Below are 22841 nucleotides of genomic sequence, written 5' to 3'. Positions count from 1 at the left end.
TTTTGTACCTTGAGCTGCAATGTATGGGAGTTCTAGTTGCGAGCACTTGATTTTCATTTTATCTATTCTAATAGGAGTAGATTGGTAACACATCATGATTTTAATTTGCATTCTCCTAATGTCTAATGATATTGTTTGTATTTTCATGTGTTTATTTGCCTACCATCTATCTTCTTTAGTGAAGCATCTATTTAATGACTACTCATTTTTAAATGTTTTTTTTTCTTATTGTTAATAGTTGATAGTTTTTAAAATATATATTCTGGATATTAGTCCTTTGTTAGATTTATGATTTTCAAATTTTTCTCCTAGTTCATAGCTTGTTTTTCAGTCTCTTCAATGTCTTTCACAGAACCAAAGATAAAACTTTTGATGAAGTTCAATTTATCTTTTTTTTTTTTGTATATTTTGCTATTGGTATCATGTTAAAAGAACTTTGCCTAGCAAATGTTTTCTTTTACATTTATAGCTTTATTATTTACATTTAGATCTATAATTAATTTTGAGTTAACTTTTGCAAAAAGGGTGAAGTTTAGGTGGAGTTTCTTTTATTTATTTTATTTATTTATATTTTTTGCTATTCCAGTGCAATTTGTTGAAAAGATTATCCTTTCCCCATTAAATTGCTTTGCATCTTTGTTAAAAATCAATAGGCCATATTTGTGCGGGTTTATTTCCGGAGTTTTTATCCCATTTTACTAATTTATGTGTCTACCCTTATATTTAATTACTATAGCTTTATACTAAGTCTTTGAAATGTGTAGTGAGATTCTCCCCACTTTATTCTTCCTTTTCAACAATGTTTTAGTACCTCTACTCAATTTGTCTTTACATATAAATTTTAAAATCAGCTGACAGCAGTCTACAACCATGCTACTCTGAACAAGCCCAATTCCGTCTGATCTCGGAAGCTAAGCAGGGTTGGGCCTGGTTAGTACTTGGATGAGAGACCACCTAGGAAGACCAGGTGCTGTAGGCATAAAAAAATTTAAAAAATAAGGGATTGTAAGCTGACAAGTTCCTTGCAATCTGTGAGGTCAACCAAGGGTTGCCTCGCCTAAAAAAATAACAAAATTAAAATTAATTAATTAATTAAATTAAATCAGCTGACAGCAAGATGGTAGAAATAGAAATCCCAGCCCATCATATACAAATGGCCAACAGGTATACAAAAAAGTGTTCAACAGCACTAATAATCAGAGAAATGCAAATCAAAACCATAGTGAAATATTACCTCATAACTGTTAGGCTATTATCAAACAAAACAAAACAAAACAAATGATAACACATGTTGTTGAAGATGTGGAGAAAAGGGAACCCTTGTATATGGTTGTTGGTAATATAAATGGGTGCAGCTACTATGGAAAACATTATGGAGGTTTATAAAAAATTAAAACTAGAACTACCATACATTTTAACAATTCCACTTCTGAGTATATATCCAAAGGAATTGAAATCAGGATCTGGAAGAGGTATCTGCATTTACAATTGCATAAAAAAATTAAAATATCTAGGAATAAATTTAACCAAGGACATAAAAGACCTGTATTCAGAAAATTATAAGACATTGAAGAAAGAAATTAAAGAAGATACAAATAAATGGAAGCACATATCGTGCTCATAGATAGGAAGAATTAATATCGTTAAAAATGTTCATACTACCGAAAGCAATCTATAGATTTGATGGAATCCTTACTGAAATACCAATGGTATTTTTCACAGAACTAGAACAAATAAGCCTAAACTTTACATGGAATCATAAAAGAGCCTAAATGCCCATGGAAATCCTGAGAAAGAAGAACAAAGTTGGAGGTATCATACTAGCTGATATCAAACTATACTACAAGACTATAGTAATCAAAACAGCATGATATTGGCATAAAAACAGACACACAGATCAATGGAACAGAATAGAGAGCCCAGAAATAAACTCATGTCCATATGGTCATTTAATTTTCGACAAAGGAAGAAAGAATATACAATGGGGTAAAGACAGTCCCTTCAATAAATGGTGTTGGGAAAACTAAACAGAAGTGCAAAAAAAAAGAGAAAGAAATTGAACCGTTTTTTACACCATATGCAAGAATAAACTCAAAATGGATTAAAGACTTAAATGTAGGACCCCCAAACCATAAAACTCCTAGAAGAAAACATAGGCAGTAAACTCTCTAACATTGCTTAGTAATATTTTTTTTCTGATATATATCCTCAGACAAGAGAAACAAAAGAAAAAAAAAAACAATGGGATAACATCAAACTAAAAAGTTTTTACATAGCAAAGAAAACCATCAACAAAACAAAAAGACAACCTACCAAATGGGAGAAGATATTTGTCAATGATACATTCAATCAAGGGTTAATATTCAAAATTTATTTAAAAAAAAAAAAAACAATAACTCAACACCAAAAAAACCCCCAAACAATCCAATTTAAAAAATGAGCAGAAGACCTGAATAGACATTTCTCCAAAGAGAATATACAGATGGCCGATAGGCATATGAAAAGATGCTCAACATCACTAATCATTAAAGAAATACAAATTAAAACCACAATGAGGTATTACCTTATACCTGTCAAAATCAAAAATCAACAAATGTTGGCAAATATGTGGAGAAAAGGGAACTCTCGTGCACTGTTGGTGGAATTGCAAACTGGTAGAGCCACTACGGAAAACAGTATGGAGTTTCCTGGAAAAATTAAAAATAGAACTACTTTATGACCCAGGAATTCCACTTCCAGGTATTTTTCCAAAGAAATCCAAAACACTAATTCTAAAAGATATATGTGCCCATATGTTCACAGAAGCACTATTTACAATAGCCAAGATGTGGAAGCAAACTAAGTGCTCATCAACATATGATTGAATAAAAAGGGGTGGTACATATATACAACAGAATATTACTCCACCATAAAAAAAAATGAAATCTTACCATTAGGTACAATATGGATAAACTTAGAGGGTATTATGTTAAATGAAATAAGTCATGTAGAGAAAGACAAATATCATATAATCTCACATGTGTAGAATCTAAGGAACAAATTAAATGAATAAACAGATCATAGATACAGAGAACAAACTGATGGTAGCCAGATGGGAAGGAGATTGGGGGGCTGGGTGAAAAAGGTGAAGGAATGAAGAAGTACAAATTGGTAGCTACAAAAGTCATAGGGATGTAAAGTACAGCACAGAGATTATAGTTAATAATATTGTAATAACTATGTATGGTGCCAGGTGGATACTAGACTAATTGGGAGGATCACTTTGTAAATTATATAAATGTCAACCCACTATGCTATATACCTGAAACTAGTATAAAAATAATATTGAGTATCAACTCTAATTGAAAAATAAAATTAAAAGACAAAACAACTTAGCACAATGCCTAGCATTAAGAAAAATGAAAGAAATCAAAATTTGGAAGCGATATCTGCATTTCCATATTCATTCCAGCATTATTCACAATAACCAAGATGTAGAAGCAGCTAAATGCCCATCAATAGATAAATGGAAAAGGAAATGTGGTATGTTATCCACCCTTAAAAAAAGAAAGAAATTCTGACATTTGCAACAACATGAATGAATCCAGAGGACACTGTGCTTAATGAAACAAACCAGACACAAAAGGACATATACTCTATGATATCACTTAAAGGAGGAATCTAAAATAGTTAAAATTATAGAATCAGAGAGTACGATGATGATTGCCAAGAGATAATGGGAGGGGTATTGAGGATGTATTAGTTGAAGGGCACAAAGTTTCAGATATAAAACATAAGTCCTAGAGGTCTAGTGTATAGCTTAGTGCCCATCGTGAACAATTTAGTGTATTATATACCTAAAACTTTTCTGAGAGTAGGTCTTATATTAAGTGTTCTTATAACACACATACAAAAAAATAAAAATAAAAATAAATAGAGGAAACTTTTAGAGGCTACATATATGTTAATGGCATTGATTGTGGTGATAGTTTTACAAATGCAACATCCACAAATTTATCGAGTTGTATATATTAATTATACACAGCCTTTTATATGTCAATCATACTTGAATAAAGTGGTTTTTTAAAAAAATAAACAAATAAAATCATCTATATATATCTATAAGAAATCCTACTGATATTATGCTATGTTGAGTCTTCCAATCCATAAACACTATGTCTCTCCAAATATTTGGGCCTTATTTATTTTCTTTTATCAAAATTTTTTAGTTTTTAGCTTACAAATCCAATATTTTTCTGTAGCTATTATAAATAGTACTTTTTAAAAAATTGTTCATTGCCGGTAATATACAGAAAAACAATTGATTTAGGTATGCTGACATTGTATCCTTGTTAAACACAAATCTTAGTTCTAGAAGGTTTTTTGTTTGGTTGGTTTTATTTCGTAGATTCCTTGGATTTTTCTACACAGACAATCATGTCAGCTAGTGATAGATGGAATAGTTTTTGTTTTTCCTGTCCAATCTATAGGCCTTTCATTTCTTCCTTCCTTATTGCGTTGACTAGGACCTGCAGTATGACAGTGAGTAGATACTCTTACCTTTCTCCTGAATTCAATAGAGAAAACATCCAGTTTTTACCATTAAGTATGATGTTAGCTGTAGGTTTTGTAAATGCTCTTTATCATGTTGAGGACATTTCCTTCTATTCCTATCAGGCTGAAAGTTTTTCTTTTTTAAAAAAATCATGAACGAACATTGGAAGGTTTTGAAATTTTTTTTTTCTACATCAACTGATAAGATCCTGTGACTTTTCTTGTTCGGTCTATTAATCTACTGAATTGCATTGATTTATTTTCAAATATCAAACTAGCCTTGCCTTTCCTTAATGATATTATTAGTGTTTTTATATACTGCAGGATTCAATTTGCTAAAATTTGCTAAAGATCTTTGCATTTATGTGTATGAGGAGTATTGGAATGTGCCCTTCCTTCTTTTTTTGTGATATCTTTGTCTGATTTTAGTATCGGGGTTATGTTGACTCCATTAAATAAGCTGGAAAATGTTTCCTCTTCTTTTATCATCTAGATGAGATTGTATGTAATTGATGCCATATCATTTTTAAATATGTGATAGAATTTGCCAGTGGAAATACTGGCCTATGATTTATTTTTTAGAAGGTTTTTAACTTTTAAATTCTAATTCATTAATAGTTATAAAACTATGTGGGTTTTATATTTCATTGTGATTTTCCGTAGCTTGTGGTTAAAAGGAATTAATCCACTTTATTTAAGTTGTCAAATTAAGGTGTGTAATTGTTTGTTATATCCTTTTATTAGATTTTTAGTGTCTGTAATATATCTAATGATACCTCCTTTTTTATTCTGGAAAGGATCATAGATACGGAACCATCTCTGGTATCAACTACTCTGTGTCTTGTTCATTTCTATACCTAGAGTTCCTAACACGTGTCTGGTATGTAATAGTTAATAAAAATTCAATGAATAAAATAAAATATAATGAACTAATTGAGATAAAAATATTATGGGTCATATAGAAGAGGTACTGTTGAATGCAATGAAACATCATTGATATGCCAAAAAACAAAGCCTATTCTATTTGTCATGACTCCAAAATAGAAAGAAATTGGAAGTTTATGACAAAACTTTTCATAATTGTGGTTGCTTCATATACAACTCTTGAAAGTAAAATGAAGATACATTACAAATATATCCACAATTATGTGAACTCCGAGAAGCCATAATTATGTGAACTCCGAGAAGCCATAAAGTCCTTTTTAATTCCTTAGGGGTGCTTTTACAATGATAAATTGCTACTACATAGTGACCACTATTTCCTCTGCTCTCCTGAGGTCATTCTTCTTGTTGCTTTCAGTACTCTGGTGCTTACATAGATGTACAAGTTGGTCCAGCTTACTCCTTAAAGACACTGTCCATCCCTGACTCCTATATGTCCAAAGGTCATTTTAAGGGCTCAGTGAGTTCCCAAAAGAAAAGAAGTAGCTGACACATTGTCTGTGCTAGGCAGTGGGATCCATTCACCAACTCCTCTGACTAAGACTGCTGAGAAGAAACAGCATTTGTGACTAAAGAGGCTCCAACAAACCCTTGGAAACTTCTTTTATTGCAGTCAAATGTGTTTTGCTTCCTTGTCATTATCTGACAGAAAAATAATTAGAAATGTTATCCCCAAAGGACCTGCTCAAATTTTACCAACTAATGAGGTAACGAATTCTCTGCACCATGATTTAAAGGCAAAGGAGAAAAAAGTTCCTTGCAGGAAGATGTAAAGGGAAATGGTGGAGAGGTGGCTACATTTGGAAATGGCATAAGGAAAATACAAGTGCTAGAAGACATTACAGAATCGTAGAAAATGAAAAGCATATGAAATTACTGAAGCCCTTTGTTTGCACTTTTATATATCTACTGGTGAGTGATCTGCATCCAATCAGGGAAGTATTCAGCCATGCTTTCTGTGTATTTCTGTATATGCTTTCAATAGTATACATCTGAATTAGCTGGACTTTTGCACTTTATTCCAGGCTGTGGTCTTGATAGCTGGAGAGGACCTGGTCTTAAGAAGAAAGAGAAGATTTAAACATGAGCTATAATACATAGTAAACAAGCCTGGAGGTGTGTGCCTGATTCATAACAATCCCGCTTCTTCTGAAAACTGTTTAAATACACAGGGAAAGTCACCATGGCCATGTGTGCGTTGGAGTGGCTCCCAGTTAGCATATTGGTAAAGAGCACAGTGTCTGTAATCAGACTCCTCGAGTTCAAAACCTGGCTCATCTCCTCACTACCTGTGACCTTGACAAGTCTCATCTGTTTATGTCCTATGTGAAATGGGGATTATGGTAGTGCCTACTTTGAGTTACTCTTGAAAATTAAATGAGATACATGCCCAAAGCACTCAGAACATTTCTTGGCCTCTGTATTATTACCCTTGCCATGGAGACTGACTCAGGGACAGACAGCTCATCCAAGACAGACCATCCAGAGTCTACTTAGAATTGTAAACCAGAAAAGAAAACAGCAGTCATGAACTCTGAGTTACATTCATGGTAGCTTGAGAGAAGGTCCCTGAACTTCTGCTCCTGAAATCTTGGTCTTTCCAATCCTGCTCCTTAATCCCCTATTTCCTGTGAAATGACTCAATATGGGCCCAATAAAAAGGAACTATAGTTGAAAGAATGTAGGGTATCTCAAAAATGGTGGGCACTGCTGCCCTAGCTGGTTACCTGAGGAAAGAGAATAGAACAAAGGCAGAAAATTGGATGAATCCATACACAGAAAGATTAGATAACTTTGTGAGGCTTTTACTCCTGTATATCTAGATACCTTTCAGTTCCTCTAAAGAACCCTACTGTGTTATTCCTCAGTGCCTTTGCACGTACTGTTCTTTCTTCTGCTCAGGCCCCTCCCTCACTCTTACACATCTTTCAGCTCTCAGCCTAGTGCTATTTCCTAGGAGAGGCCTCTGAACCACTGTACTACGTCAATTTTCACCCCTGGACCACCATGCTAAGTCAGTCGGACTCTGTAAAAGTAACTTGTACTTCTTTGTACTTATTACAGCTTTTAATTATACGTTTGCAAGATTAACCAATGCTTAGTTCATGTTTGACTACCCCACTAGCCTGTAAACAGAAAAAAGCTACCCCACTAGCTGAAAACAGAAAATACCTGACCTGCTCATTGTTGTATTCCCAGCACTGGGCACAGTGCCTGAAACAAAGCCAAGGCTCAAAGAGATTTATTTAATAAATAAATGAGTGAATAAATGAATATCTAGTGCAAACTTCCCACAACTATTCTGGTTCCTAGGCATAATGTGTTATCCCTTCAACACGCTACCACTGATGCTTTGAGACGACACTGATTCTTCTTTCCATATTATGTCCTGATTGTTCTTGCCATATTATATCCTAATTAGTAGCTCCCAAACTAAGTTGAGAGCTCTTGCATGACAGGGTTATGAACTAATTTCTCCTTTCATTTCTACTGCCACTGTACCTGGCACATGGCAGGTACTCGATTCAGATTTATTAAAATAAAAGAAAATTCAGTTCTCTCCCACGAGGCCAAAACAACCAGCAGAGTCAATCCGTGACTCGTTTTGTAAGGTAAGCAAAAATGGCTATTTTCTTGAATTGTACACTTGATTTAGTCAAGGTGATTCATTTGATGTAATCTTACAATGAACTAATATCAGCTTTTTAACACTTCAAACAACTGTCAAGTCAGTCTACCAGTTCCTGTGAGTTAGCCAGGTGGGTATTATTATGCCCACTTCACATAAGGAGAACCAAGCATCGGGAAGATTAAGTGTCCCTGAAATTAACACTTAGGAAAGAGTGAGCGAGGGCACCATCCAGGTTTCCAGATTCCTTCTGAGTCAAGGACTGTTACTTCCAAGTCAGGGATCTCCAATATAGCGGTTGTTGATTTTTGAGAAGGAGTACTTCCTAATTTTTTCAAAGATTCAAAATTACTGAATGCATGTTTGCAACAGTGTGGGGAGCCCACGAAAATATGATAGAGATATAAATAAGGGAATAAAAGAGTGAGGGGAACTCAGGGGTGGAGGTTGAAGAGAAGTCTTCTAAGGTTGGGGCGTGGAGCAACTGAGAAGGGCAGAAAAGGGGATGTCTCCATTCCCTGCCACAATCCTGCCAGCTTCAGAAGGAAGAAGTAGGGGCCCACAATAGGGATGAGTCATGACCATAGCTTGTGACTCAAAGATCATCCAGGTAGCTAATGTGTTAAGATTACACTTGATCAGCATTTTCCCAATCGGTTTCATCAAGGACATGCTTTCTGTTGCATTATAATGCATTATTAAAGGGATACCAGTGGGCCACATGAGATATAATGCATGGTTAGATTTAAGTAGACATCAAAAAACAATCTCGCAAATGAATTGCTACAGGGATTATGGAAATTATCTTTGATTTATGTGCAAATTTAAAATTTTATGATTAAATAAAAAATGATAAATTGAAGAAATCAAATGCTTTTTATTTTATTAAAAACACAAAAACCAGCATCTCACAAATACATCCTGAAGTTATAAATCAAGAGTCATGACAGATATGCAGATAACACACAACACCTTGGTGGTTCTGGAATCTGGCATCATGAGCTGATGGAACCACAGACCCTACTCCCTCGGGCTACATCACTCTACTTCTTGGTTTGCTCTACCTTTCCTTCACAGCAGATATGGCAGATTATCACAGAATAGGGTTATATATATTTTTAAAGATGCATTTTTTAAGAAATTCACTTCAAGAAAATTTTTCTTAGAAGTAAACTTCAAAGATAAAATTAGAATATGTATTGTATAAGTATATATATGTATGCATGGGTGTGTGCATATATACACAGAAAAACACTAACACCTGTGTTTCTGGAACCCAGTCTGAGATCTAGCCTAAAAAACCCTTCTGTACATCATTTCTACCTATACCATACTCTAATTCCAACTTCACCGTAGAGATTGAGGTGCTGGTGGCTGACCACCAGACCCACTCACTTGACCTGCTGCTATGGAGAATATGTGAAGCTCCAAGATTGGGGTGCTTTGTCCTGACATTGCAGGGGACTGGCAAAGGCCTATACAGGGGCAATCCTTGAATCAGATAGGAAGCAGATAGATGGCTTATTTCAAAGGATTTTATTGAACCGAATTTTACGAAGGGACTATTTCCTGAAGGACTATTTCCAATAAGGGGGCGATAAGACTCTCAGAGACAAGAGATAGTATGAGGCCCACAGTGGAGGGAGCCGAGCTTCCAGAGCCCAGAGAGAGAAAACTGGAGCCATAGAAGGGAGGCTGAACGGAGGCTGTTGTCAAAGGAACACTGTCGTCATCGAAACCTCAGCCAGGCTGCAGCAGTAGCGGGAATGAGCATCCCAGCCTCTCTTGCATTGCCAGATAAAATACAGCATGCACAGTTAAATGTGAATTTCAGATTAACAACAGATAATTTGGTAGTAATAAGTATGCTCTAAATACTTCATGGGACATACTTACGTAAGAAATATTTCGTGGTTACCTGTGATTTAAATTTTACTGGGATCCAGTGTTTTCCCCCAGCTTTATTAAGATAGAGTTGACGAATAAAATTATATAATTTAAAGTGTATCGTGTGATGATTTTGATATATGTTTACTTTGTGAAATCATTCTCTCAGTCAGGTTTATTAACACATCTCTTACCTGATACTTACCCTGTGTGTGTGTGTGTGTGTGTGTGTGTGTGCGTGCGCGCGCATGTGCTCATGCACACGTGTGTGATTAGAATGCTTATCTACTCCCTTGGCAAATTTCAAGTGTATAAATACATTATTATTAACTATAACCTCCAAGCTCTATATTAGATCTCCAGAACTTATTCACTCTACATGATCCAGCTTTCCCACTTCTGGGTATATGAGCAAAGGGGGAAAAAAATCAAATTTTTAAAAAGATATATTTACTCTCATGTTTATTGTAGAATTATTCATAATAGTTAAGGCTGGAAACAAACTAAGTCTGTTGAATGGATGCATAAAAAAGATGCGGTATGTATAGTGGTATATACATACACAATGGAACATTATTAAAGAAATAAGGAAAGCAAAAACCTTGTTTTTGCAAAAGGAAGTGTAGGGAAAATATATCATAAACTATTAAAAGCTGCTACCTCTAGGAGAAAGGTGTAAATGGGATGGGGAAGATAAGACTAGGAATTCTCCAAGTATACCTTTGTGTTATTGTGATTTTGAAATGAGATCAAAGGGGAGGAATAAAAAGCAAAACCTTAAATTGAGGAAAAACAGAAACTGATGAAACTGTATTAAATCAATGACATAGTACATAGGAAAAGACTATTCAAGTAACTTCTAAAGACATATCTCTGATTATACATATTTAGGGGAGGTATATTCTAAGACAAAAAAAAACCCTACAAATGAGGAAACTTTATGGTGATGGAAAAGTTATATATCCTGATCTTGGTGGTAGGTATAGAAAGCTACATGTGTGATAAAAATTGCATAGAGTCACACACACACACACACACACACACACACGAAAGCATGTAAAACTGGTGAAATCTAAATAAGCTCTGTGGGTTGTGTTGATATTAATTTCCTGACCTTGATATTGTATGATAGTTAAGCAAGAGGTAACCAGTGTGGAAAATATGATGAAGAGTACACTGAAACTTTTTTTGAACTTCTTGTGAATCTATAATTATTTCAAAGTAAAATAAAAGAGGGACTGCAAAGAATCTTGGAACTTTACATAGTAGATTTATTATATTAAAATGGTCATAGTAATCCTGAAACTCCATTCCATAGAGAGTAAAAAAAAAAAAACATATTAATGTTATTAAGACTAAGATGTTTGCTTTAAGAGAAAAAAGTAACATACAGAATAAAAGAAGATAAGGAAAAACCATGTAATGTCAATCATGTTACGACTGAATAGGAAATTCCACTATAAACTCATCTTTTAATGACATATTTCCTGGCTCTTTCTACTTAAAGGGCTTGGAAGCAATGATACATAGTATCACTCATACCTTAGATTCTAAATACCATTCTCATTAAAAATAATCAGTTTTTTGGAGAAATACCTGGGCCTGGGTCTGGAATAGGGATAGTATAAGGTGAACCTGGTACTTCATTTTGGGGCCAATGTCCTGAAGTCTAATGGTCACAAACGACATAGGAGCTGACTTGAATAGTTCCCACTGGCCTAATTTTTAACCATTTAAACGTCAGAAAGAAATAATAATAGTAAAAGATTGTAATACATAGAATGCTTTTTAAAAAGTTTGATTATTTGGCGAGAGAGAGACAGAGAAGAAAAGTTGTTCCTATTATAATAATACTGGCTAATTAATGTAACAAATGATAAAAATAGAAAATCACTATTTTAAAAAAAATGCCTGTTGGGGTAATAACTGGTTCAGGCAAAGATTATCAGTATCTGCTAAAGTGCTGGGTAAAATATTGGTAGAGAACAAGATATTCACATAGTTGTAAAGAACTCCCCCATAGATCTCATTAATTACAAAGGGAAAGTGGACAATAGTGAGACCTGGAGGTCATCATCTTAACTAAAGGATCAAACATAGCATCACCAGTAGAAGGGAACTTGGCTGTGGCAATGGCACGCTGTGATGAACATCTGAGCAGAGCACAGCAGAGACTTAAAGGAAGAGGTGGGGGTGGAAAGTCTTTTTAGAGGAGCTGAGTCTGGAATGTTGAATAAGAGGCTAAATGTAGAGGAGGCATTTCTAGCACAAGGGGCACAGCAGAAGCCAAGGCACAGTGGTTTGAAAACAGTCTGCTGAATGTAGTTGAGAATGGCTCAGACAAACAGTGTAGAGAAGGGTTTAATGACAGTTGAGGCTAGAGCGTTAGAGAGGAGAGATCGTGAAGAATCTCCGTTACCAGGTTAAGAAGCTTGGACCATATTCAGAAGCTGATGGGGAGACTTTGAAGGGTCTTTAAGGAGAGTGGCAACGAGGGTAGGAAGAAAGTTCAAGTGGGAGAGCTATATAGGAGGTAGAATCCACTGTACTCAGTGACCCAGCAGAGATGTAGATGATGAGAAAAGATATTAGGAAGAATCGGAAAATGTTTTCACACTGAGGGCCCATCCTGTGCACAGGAAGTATTGGGCTGAAAAGCATCTAACATCACAGCCAAAGTCAGTAGGGTAGGAAATGGTACCAGGATGACTAGTGATGCCTGCTTTGGTTGAGAAGGGGGAAAGGAAGGGATATCAGGGTGGATGTTGGTGTCATTAACTAAGGTTAAAAGCATAAGAGGAGGAACAGATGTAGGGTAGAAAGGACAAGTGTGTTATTTCAACGATGCTGAATTAGAGTTACCAGTTACTTCAAATTCCTAGTACCTAGTGAGGAGTCTTTTTGAGTTCCAATGATGGTTTAAGGGCTATCTAATATATAATTTACCCAATAGACCTCAGGGACTCCCTCAACGTATGCACTAAAGAGCATTTTCTGGGTTTAGAGCATGAGACTTTAATCGTAGAAGTCCCATTGGGTTTAAAAAGATTTATATAGCTGGAAGACCTGACATGTTGGAATAAAAATGACTCTCAACCCACTCTTGCATTTTATAATAATGTATAAATTAATATGCTCTTCCGCTTGGGAGTTGAGCTCAGGCATAGAGACCGCCGCAAAGCCACAGTCCCTGTCTTGGATCTCAGACCCATGTCAGTGCTGGCGCTCCAATTCATCGGTGCCAGAAAGCCTTGTCCAGCTCGGGACCTGTATGGGGTGACTTATAATTAAAACAATTGCAATTCCTTTTTTAAATTTAATTTCAGATGTAATTTTTCATTTGCTTCACAAGGGTATGGCATGTACAGCAGCCTATCTGTGGGGAAATTAAAGAAAAGCAGAGGGATATGCACCACATGGTGCTTATATTAAAATAATCATTCATATTTTTCTGGCAACGCTTTTTTAAATAAGTGTCAAGTCTTTATTACTGTCTTTGGCATTTGCATCCACATTAATCACATCGAATTCATATGGTATTTATTTCTGGAGGTTGTAAAACTCAACACAAAGGCTTCTCCAAGCTAATCAATTAGTCTCAATCCACTTCTGGGTTTCTGACTTGTGGGCACTATCCTGGCTCGGGAAGTATGGGAGAAAGCAGGCTCAAACTTCGTGATGGCCTCAGGGGAAGGAAGGAGATACAGTTCCATCATGAGCCACTCGCCACAGGTTTTCCTACTGCCTTGGCCACAGATCAGGTTCCTCCTGGGACAAATGGTTTGACATAAAAAACTCACACATCACCATTTCCCCATAACCACAGAGTGGTGTAGGTGGAGAGGTGGGGAAGGGCTGGAGCTCTCTGAGGCTTCCTTTTAAAGAATAGGTAAAGTCTAATAATGGCAGCAATGTAGATGCTCATTGGTTCTTCTGGGGTCTCCCCTATAAATTATAGAAAGAACACTTCTAGTGAAGGCTGGAAAGATCAAAGCTGCCTGGTGTGGCAGAAAGCATAGCCTGGGAATGAGAAGACCTGAGTTCTATTCTCAGCACTATCAGAAATGATCGTGACATTTTCCTCTCTTGATCTCAGCTCTCAGGCCTTTAAAGAAGGGCTCATTTACATGGCATCTGAGGCACTACCAGTTCTCAAGTTGATGAACGACAGCATCAAGTATCTTCAACCCACAAAGGACTCATAGCACAGAAGCTGGAGGATATAGTGCCCTCAGCCTTAAGCTTGATTGAAAGAGGAAGTGACAGTCAGGGGCTGAACTTTATCAATGTCGTCCCCACCTTTAAGGCTGAAACCTACAATCGTGACACTATGGATGTAGAAGAGTGAGGCATCTGGGGTCTCTGTGGGTTTCATTCGTGAAAGAAGAAAGACAAATGACAGGGAAACTCAATACAGTGGGACAGGGCCAATCTACATTTTAACTCAACAGTCCAGTATCTGGTCTGGGTATTTTATTCACTCGTAGTGTAAAAGATAGAGACTAATTTACCCACATTTATCCTCCAAATTATAGGACTGAATGAAATTGAGAAATTAAACTGATCTTTGCAAAACTGAAATGGGAAGATTTTGCCTTTTCTTCCCTCAGCGTTTTTTGTTGTTGTTGTTGTTAAACAATTAAACTACCTCTTTAACACACATAAGAATGACCCAGGCACACGTTAGAGTAGAGCTTCAGTCCAGAGTGCCCACTGACTTTATTATCAAAGCAGGAAAACTTCTGAGAATGAAAGTAATTCCCAGTTAATGAGTGTCAACTAGTTCATGCGGTCAGCTCGCCCAGGCCTCACTTGTACAAATTCTGATTCAGTGGCCTATGCTGGAGCCAAGGAGGCCCCACTTTTAATAAACCTCCCCACATAAAGCAGATGCAGGTGGTCTGGGCCACACTTTGAACAACGAAGTAGTAATAAGGGAAGACAATAGAAAAAAATTCATTTGGGAGATGGAAACAGCGAGTCTAGAGAGGACTCACTGAGACGCAGCTGTGGGATGCTCCGTACATTGTAAGGTTAGCAACCAGCCATCAGGACAAATCGGAGACAATTACTAATTGCTAATCTCACACTTTCCTTCTTCTGGATTCCTCACAAAAGTAGTTTGTTAGCTCAACTTGATTATATAGTACTTGACGGTCTCCAAATAAATGCCTAAAGGCAACTGGTAATTAATGAGGTGCTTTCGAGCATTGTGATGAGCAATAAACATATGCCACAGACATGCATTTTTATGAAGATATGCTAATGAATCTTATCACCCCAACTGAAAGCATAACTCCAGGAGGGTTTTCTTTTTATTTATTTCTTTATTTTAACCAACAACCAAGTGATAGGTAATGAGCTCACTTGGGTATGGCTTTCCATGCTGTGGGCACTGGGAGCTCTTTGATGGATCCATGTGAATCGCTTTGGAACCTCAGTGAGAGATGATGCTCTGTAGCAAGGAATCGTCAAAGAGAATTTGCATCTTATTCCTGTTACCCACAGCGAAATATCTGTACAACACGAACTGGTCAAAAAGTGCCTTTCTTATTTGATTTCATTTTTAATTGCCTCTCATCTGATGAATTTAAGTCAGAAAATTTCAGGATCTTGAAGATCCTTGGACCTCCAAGGGTCACAAGCCCATTCTACTTCTTCTCTGGGTGAGGCAGCAGATTTTATTTAGGGTTTAGAACATGGACTGCTGAACCTGCTGGCTGGGTCTCAATCCTGGCTCTGCCACCTATTATTTCTATGTCTTAGAGCTTAGCTTGGGCCTCAGTTTCCCCATTTCTAAAATAGGAGTGATAATAACATCTATTTCCTTGGATTGTATAACTAATATGCCAGCTAATATTTGTGAAGTACTTAGCAGGGTGTCTGGCATGTAGCAAGAGTTACGAAGGTGAGCACTGAGGTTCAGAGGACCCAACTACCCTTGGAGTGAAGCCCCACATGGGACAGTTGGGTTAAGGAGCCTGTTGGTTGACTTTGGCCCAAAAATTTTCATCTGTGAATCATATGCTATGTCTCCACATGCCATCAAAACTGCATTTCAATTTCTTCATTCCCCCAAAGTCTCCTCAGGACAATATTAACTTTTGGCACACTTCCTGTCATGAAACTGTTCTGTTGGTTAGATCTAGACAGGAAACAAAGCTGCCAGCTAAATAGAAAGCTTTACTTAGGGAGTTTCAGAACTCAGCTATAGCGTGGAACGGATCCTTGGGGCCTTCCTGTCCCTGCAAACATGCACTCAGGCAGCTGAGTATGGGGCCATGACCGCGCCCTGGTCTTCCTGGGGTTGTGAGCCGTCCACCCTGAGTGAAGTTTAACCTCTCTCTCTCTCGTACACCAGACTCCAACCATACGCCCTCCTTTCGTCCCTCTGTCCTAGTCTTCAGGAATAGATTAAAACCCCATGCAAGGTTCTTTGTTCTCCCCTCCAGCCATTCTGCGTTTAGAATCACGGCCACCTTTATTTTCAGCTTTAAGCAGATGTTCCAGGCAGAAAATGCCAGCCAAGTGTTTCAAATTACATTCAGGAGGTTTGGGCTCATACTTTGCTGAACAAAAATCTGTGCTGACATTCTAGAAAGCAGTAACATTTCAGAGTAGTGAGGCGTCCCTGTTCAATGTGGAAAAGGGGTGTTCCTGCAAGAGGCTTGAAGTTCCAGAGGAATAACTACAGTGCCTTCTGCTTCACAGGACTGTATAGTTTACCAAGTTCTCACCCAAGCATGGTTTGATTTGTATCTTGTAACAACCCTGAGAAAGAGTCATGGCAAGGATGAGGGCTGTTACTTTACAGATGACAGGGCTATAGATAAGAGAGCTGCAAGGACTTGACATGTTTACAAGAACTTAGCCTCTGATCTTCCAAAACCTATGCACTTTCTGCAGATACTCACATAGCTTGGAAATACTAAAGGTTTGCTTTTGGTTTCCCAGTGCATATAAAAGTTATGTTTATACTGTCCTGTAGACTACTAAATGTGCAATAGCATTATGTCTAAAAAATGTACGTGCCTTACATAAAATAGTTTATTGCTAAAAAGCGCTAACTATCATCTGGGATGATTGGAAAAATGATGCCAACAGACTTGCTCAATGCAGAGTTGCTGCACGCCTTCAATTTGTAAAAAATACAATAAAGAGAAGCACAAAAAAAACGAGGTATGCCTGTAACGACATGATGCATTCACACAATACTTTCATATACAGTTTTTAAAGTTCTAAAAGGAGCAAAGTATCATTTTACCCCCAGGAAAGTCCCTTAGATAAGGAAGTGTTTTAGTCAGTGTAGTATAGGCTACGCTGAGGTAACAAATAAGCCCTGATAGCTCAGAAGCTTAACCCAACAAAAATTGATTTCTTGCTTATATCATAATTTAAGGCAGGTTCAGGTGATTCTCTATGGTGGTTTTTCTCTAAATGACAACTGGGACTCTTCCATACTATCATTTTCCATTTAAAAAATACAGTCTTAGAAGTCACTGGGGAATGGGCACATAAAGCCATCAATTTTCTAGAAGGTTTTATGGCCATGCCATCACTATGTCCTATTTGCCTAAACCCAGTTATGACCTCAACGTAACTGCAAAGAAAGGTAGTCTTATGGCCCAGATGAGTAAATGAGATGGGTTTTGGTAAATACACAGCATTCTTTCTGCCATTGTGAATTGTACCAGCACTTATACTAGACTAAATATGAACGGTTGGCAAATAAAACATCACGGTCAAAAACATTGACACTGTGCTAAGGATATGGCAGCAACAACACATCTGCGAGGCAAATCGAATTATTTCAGAGATAAATCTCTCCACAAGCTGAAGAATGTCTAGGTTCCTAGACCAGAGGAAAAGAGATCAGAATGATTTGTACATTACTGGGACTGAAATGGAAATATGACTCTTTTTTTATTCATTCCTTTTGTAGCCCCATCTAAATTTACAAATGATTTGAGCAGGTTTTTAATATTAAAGCACATCAAAAAGGAAACAATTAAGAACAAAAATACACACAAAAATGAAACATAGTTTAAAAAGAGCAGAAATCTAGCTATACCGAATGTTTAGGATTGATTAATCATTACAACTGAACAATAAGCTTTTCTCTGAGCTTACTAGAAGCTAAAGTAGAAAGGAGAATAGATAGATTTTGAAAATAGCATTTTGAGCATATTCCATGTCCCAGTTACTATGTGAAATGTTTTACATACATCAGTGTATCTGACCCACACATCAGCTTATGATCATCAGTTAATGATAGTAGCTACCACATATCGGACCCATTTTCAGTGAGATGACATAAAATGTTTCAAGAACAGTCAGTAATCTTGGGTAGGTTCCACCTCAGCCCTGCCTGATTCCAAAATCTGTGCTCTTTTCATAACCTAATAGTTTCCTTTGTCACATAAAAGTAAGCATATAATTAAGTAGACACAGGAAAAAAGTAGAAGATGTATATACTTTCTATTATTATTAGAAGAAAAGTGTTGTATCTTATTGAGCTCTAAGTCAGCAAGCCCAAAATTTTCCTCTGTATCTCAGACCACTTGGAAGGCAAGGTAGAGTTCACCTCCAAGGGTGTCAAAGGCGCCCGCAACATACCTGCGGCAAAGAAGGGATTTGAAAGCAGAGGGAGGAAAATAGTGCAGGTAAACAAGAGTTAAGGTTTCTCTGTTAGGTCACACAGCAAGGCAGTGCCAGAGTCTTTCAGAGCTTCTGCTAGCATTCCATTTATTAGATTAGATTAGATTAGATTAGATTAGATTAGATTAGATTCTGAAGGCTAAAGCATTAAAAGAGAGTGAATTTTTATTTATACCAAAAGACCAGAAACAAAGAAGAGAGGAAAACCTGTAGATTGCATATTCATTCCCTTTACCCTTTGATTGACACATAGGCAGTCATTTGGCTTATTAAACGTGCTAATGTCATTCTTGCTCCTCAGCAGTGCTATACTGCACATCACCTTCCTAATTAAAGGCTGTTTCCAGTCTGTGCCAACTGCACAGACTCAAGGCTAAAAGTACATCCTTTCCTAATGCTAGAGACCAGGCATGCCATCCAGCGATGGGCATTTGATGAAACTCTGGCTTTGCCTACTCACAGCAACCTAGAAGAAAGGGGTTGGCCTGGGATGTCTCAGAAGTGTAGAGGTGAAAGGACACTGCCAGTGAGAAGCCAGCGAATGGATATGTCCTCAATTACAATGCACGCAGCCTTCACTCCCCATGGTTTTGAAATCCGCTGCATAGATTTCAGTTACCATGGTTTAGTTCAATAACACTAGTCCCCGAACAACACAGTTCCATTTTCAGATATCACGATCTATTAACTGTGAGTAATTGAAGTGAAAAATTTGCTGTGAGCTCTTCAGGCCATAAATCACTATATAATAATTAACAGGTATACCCATGGTCAGTGACCAATCAAGTCATGCCTTTCAAAGTCTGGAAGCGATGGGTCACTGCTCACGCTTTTCAGCTCACACATAGCCAGCAAACCTTGAAATTGTGTTGCTTCCTTGTCTCTCGGTGAGAATCCCATAGGACATTTTACAAAAATGAATACTCAAAAGAGGAGGTTGGCCAACAAAGAAGAAAGCACAGCAAAGAAACAAACGAATGAACGAAAACACTGGAAGTAAAATTTAAACGGAATAAAAATGGAGCCGTAATGGTTGACCATGGAACGTTGACTACCAAGATTGTTGAGACTCTATCCACATAAATGAGGAAAAGAAGGAGAATGTCCCAGAGAAATGGGCACCACCAAACAACTTCACATGAAAGGAACCCAGAGCTATTTCACAGTGCTGAAAGTGCAAAGGATAAAATGTCGGAAGCTGATCCAAACTTAGAAAGAAGTATGACAGTTCAGCAAGGCACAGAAAAGATGTTCACTCAGTATTATAAGTTATATGAGGAGAAGAAGGCAGGTATTGTTCAAACTACTCTTTATAACTTTTTTTTATAAGAAATAAAACATTTTGATTCTCAGTGTTGCTAATGTTTTGAACAATACTGTACTAATATTAGTTGTACTATTTTTTCCACGTCCCTATACATTTATAAGTGACAGAAAGAGAGCTTTAAGTGTTCTGATTGAAGTTTTTAAAGGTCATGGAACAATAGTTTTTTTCCCATCAAATTTTAAGATCATTTTTCATGGTTTCAATTTGCACAGTCATCTTTACAGTTGCACAGTACCATGCAAAGCGAGTACTCCTGTATTTCCATGATCTTTCACTGAGGACTTCTGTTAACATAAGACAATAATAATGGTTTCTATAAGATGCCCATAACATGCACCAGAGAATGAGACCCATTGGTCTGTTCTTCATTCATTCAGCTAACTTCTGGGGAGGGTTCTGGTGGCTTGGACATAGCCCTAGAAATGGAAGGCTGATTTAAAAAGACATGTGTTTTCCAGGGAAGAGCTTCTAGGATGTCTAAGTGGTCCACAAATGGACGGATAGAGGTTATCCAAATGGAAGATCAACTTGTCTAAATGGAAGAGCTAAGCAGGTATTTGGAATTTTCCATCTGATTCTCAGAAAAAAAATCCAGGCTGAAGATAAATAGCTAGGAATTATTGCTCTACTGTTTATAGCAAAGGCCATAAGCCACACCTAGGAGTCTGCCCAAGAGATAATGAGACAGATTCTCCCCAGTGTATCCCAGATTCTTTAGTGGAAAACAAAAAACAACAACAACAAAAAACCAAAAAAACACCAGATTTTGTGTTTTCTGTCTTCTCACTTCACATGGCTAGGTGTTTAAGGTGGGGCCCGTTGCCTACCACAGGGCGAACATCCTGATTCGTCTGAGTCAGTGAAAGTTATTCCATGCCTCCTGCAAGATTTAGACATAGGCCCGGGATGCAGTTCTGGTCATGGAGAAGTGAGAGCTGAAGGCTTCTGGGAGAGTGGCCCTCACTAACGAAAAGCGGGTGGGACACAAAAGTGTCCATCTTTGTAAGCCAGTTTGTATAACGTGACACCTGCGACTCAAAGCCAACTGCAATGACAAGATGACAAGCCTAAGAACCAAGCCTGCCTGCTGAGGAGAGCGGAACAGAGTGACTCAAGCTGCTGCATTAACCAATCTGGCACTGGCCAGTGTGAGAATTTCCTGACACATAAGACAAATGTCCTTACCAGGTAAGCTGTCACTTACGGCTGAAAGATCCTAATGCCTCAGACAGGAAGCTCAGAAATGACAAAGACTGGGGGAGCCAGGGAAGGAGCGGGAGAGGAAAGACGGTCCATAGAAGAGGCCTGGGACGGGAACTCCTGACTTTCATGGAATTCTTTAATCCAAGGATATTTTTTTTTTCAGCTTTGCTGAAGCATGATTGACAAATAAAATTGTAAGATATTTAAAGCGTACATCTAATCCAAGGATTTTTAAACAGACAACCAGCCTTCTCTTACAAGTGTAAATTTCAATTCCAAATATAAATGCAAATCAGTGAGGACTCGAGTCAAGTAAGTAGAGGAACAAAGATCATAACCAGAGGGAATTTAACATTTATTTTTTCTTTAAAAACCTCGGTTACATCTTTCAAGGCTCTCAAGCTGATGGCACATGCAAAATGAAGATGAACATCTCGGTAGGTGGTAGAAAATGAACAAGTGCAGGCAACCAGCAACAACAGAAATGAAATAACCTGGAGCTTCGGTAATGCTGAAATTATCCACAACTCAGGGGGAGATTATTATTAACAAAAGGGTACCGATAAAGTGACAAATGGGACTATTGAAAACTAGCCCAATCTTGTTTCTCCTTTCAAATTAAATAGGATGTGGCATCTGTATTTAGGCAAGAAATGTCTGTGGGGGAAATTTTGTTATATGTTATTGGATTGGAATGTCAATAGCACCCTATACCCAAAAGTCTTAAAAATTAAATAAGGGGTCCTTGTAAAATGAGTGCTTCATAAGCATGATGAGATGCACTGCCGTAGGCCAAAGTGGTATGAATTGCTGCTATGAAGCTGGAGCCAGAGTTAGGTCAGGAATGAATTTTCTCCTCTCATCTGCCAACTACCAGAGATAGAATTCTTTACATAGAGAGCAAGAGCTCTAGCTTCAGCTTTAGAAAAAAACCTGAATAATATCAGCCCCATCAATTATTAGTGGCATGATCTTAAGCAAGTCACACAGTCTCTGAGCTTCAGTTTCTTTATGTGAAAATGGGAGCAATTATAATATAAGTTTTATTACATGTAAGGCTATTATAAATATTTAATGAGATTTTTCTTGTAAAAATCTAAGTCAAAATGACAGAAGTAACTAATGTGCATTAAACATTTACTATGTGGCAGACATTTTATTAAGAGAAATGACACAGAGATGAAAGTTAGTTTCATTGGCAATGCCAAGATATTAAAGAGAAAATGCATGTCTGTGTTGAAAATGTGGGAGTACAGTTTCTCAGATTGGGGTGAGCTAAACAGTAGTTTTAATAAGCAAGACAAGTCATTCCTTAGATAAAGTGTTACCTGTATTGAGTAATTTGAGTGACCTTAATAAGATCTGTCCCCCTGACCTTGCTTCCTCATTTTTGTTAAAAGTTCCATGACAGGTCTTTCTGATAAGCTTTGCCCTCTCCCCGCCATATTCTATAATGCACATGTATTCTGTAATTCAGCCCAGTATTTCTTCCTTCCTTCATTACTAACAACCTCTTGTGTACTTGACACTAAATAGTTCTGGTGGAGACTCAGGTCACTAGTCCCCAATATCCTGGCTATAAGGAGGAGGGAGAAGGTGGACAGAGGTGTCACATGATCCAGCCCTGGTTGATTATTATAACTCATCACCCTGATCCAGGAT

At 37.4% G+C, this 22841-nt stretch overlaps 1 pseudogene; it reads left to right on the top strand.

The window, feature by feature from the left end:
- Positions 1-860: 860 nt before the first annotated feature.
- On the top strand, positions 861-979 carry LOC120609947 (uncharacterized; annotated as a pseudogene).
- The last annotated feature ends 21862 nt before the right edge of the window (positions 980-22841 follow it).

Source organism: Pteropus medius, unplaced genomic scaffold (assembly GCF_902729225.1).
Source record: "Pteropus medius unplaced genomic scaffold, Ma_sr-lr_union100, whole genome shotgun sequence".
NCBI classification, from domain to species: Eukaryota; Metazoa; Chordata; class Mammalia; order Chiroptera; family Pteropodidae; genus Pteropus; species Pteropus medius.
The sequence above is the reverse complement of the archived record's forward strand: the minus strand, read 5'-3'. Positions and strand labels throughout refer to the sequence as shown.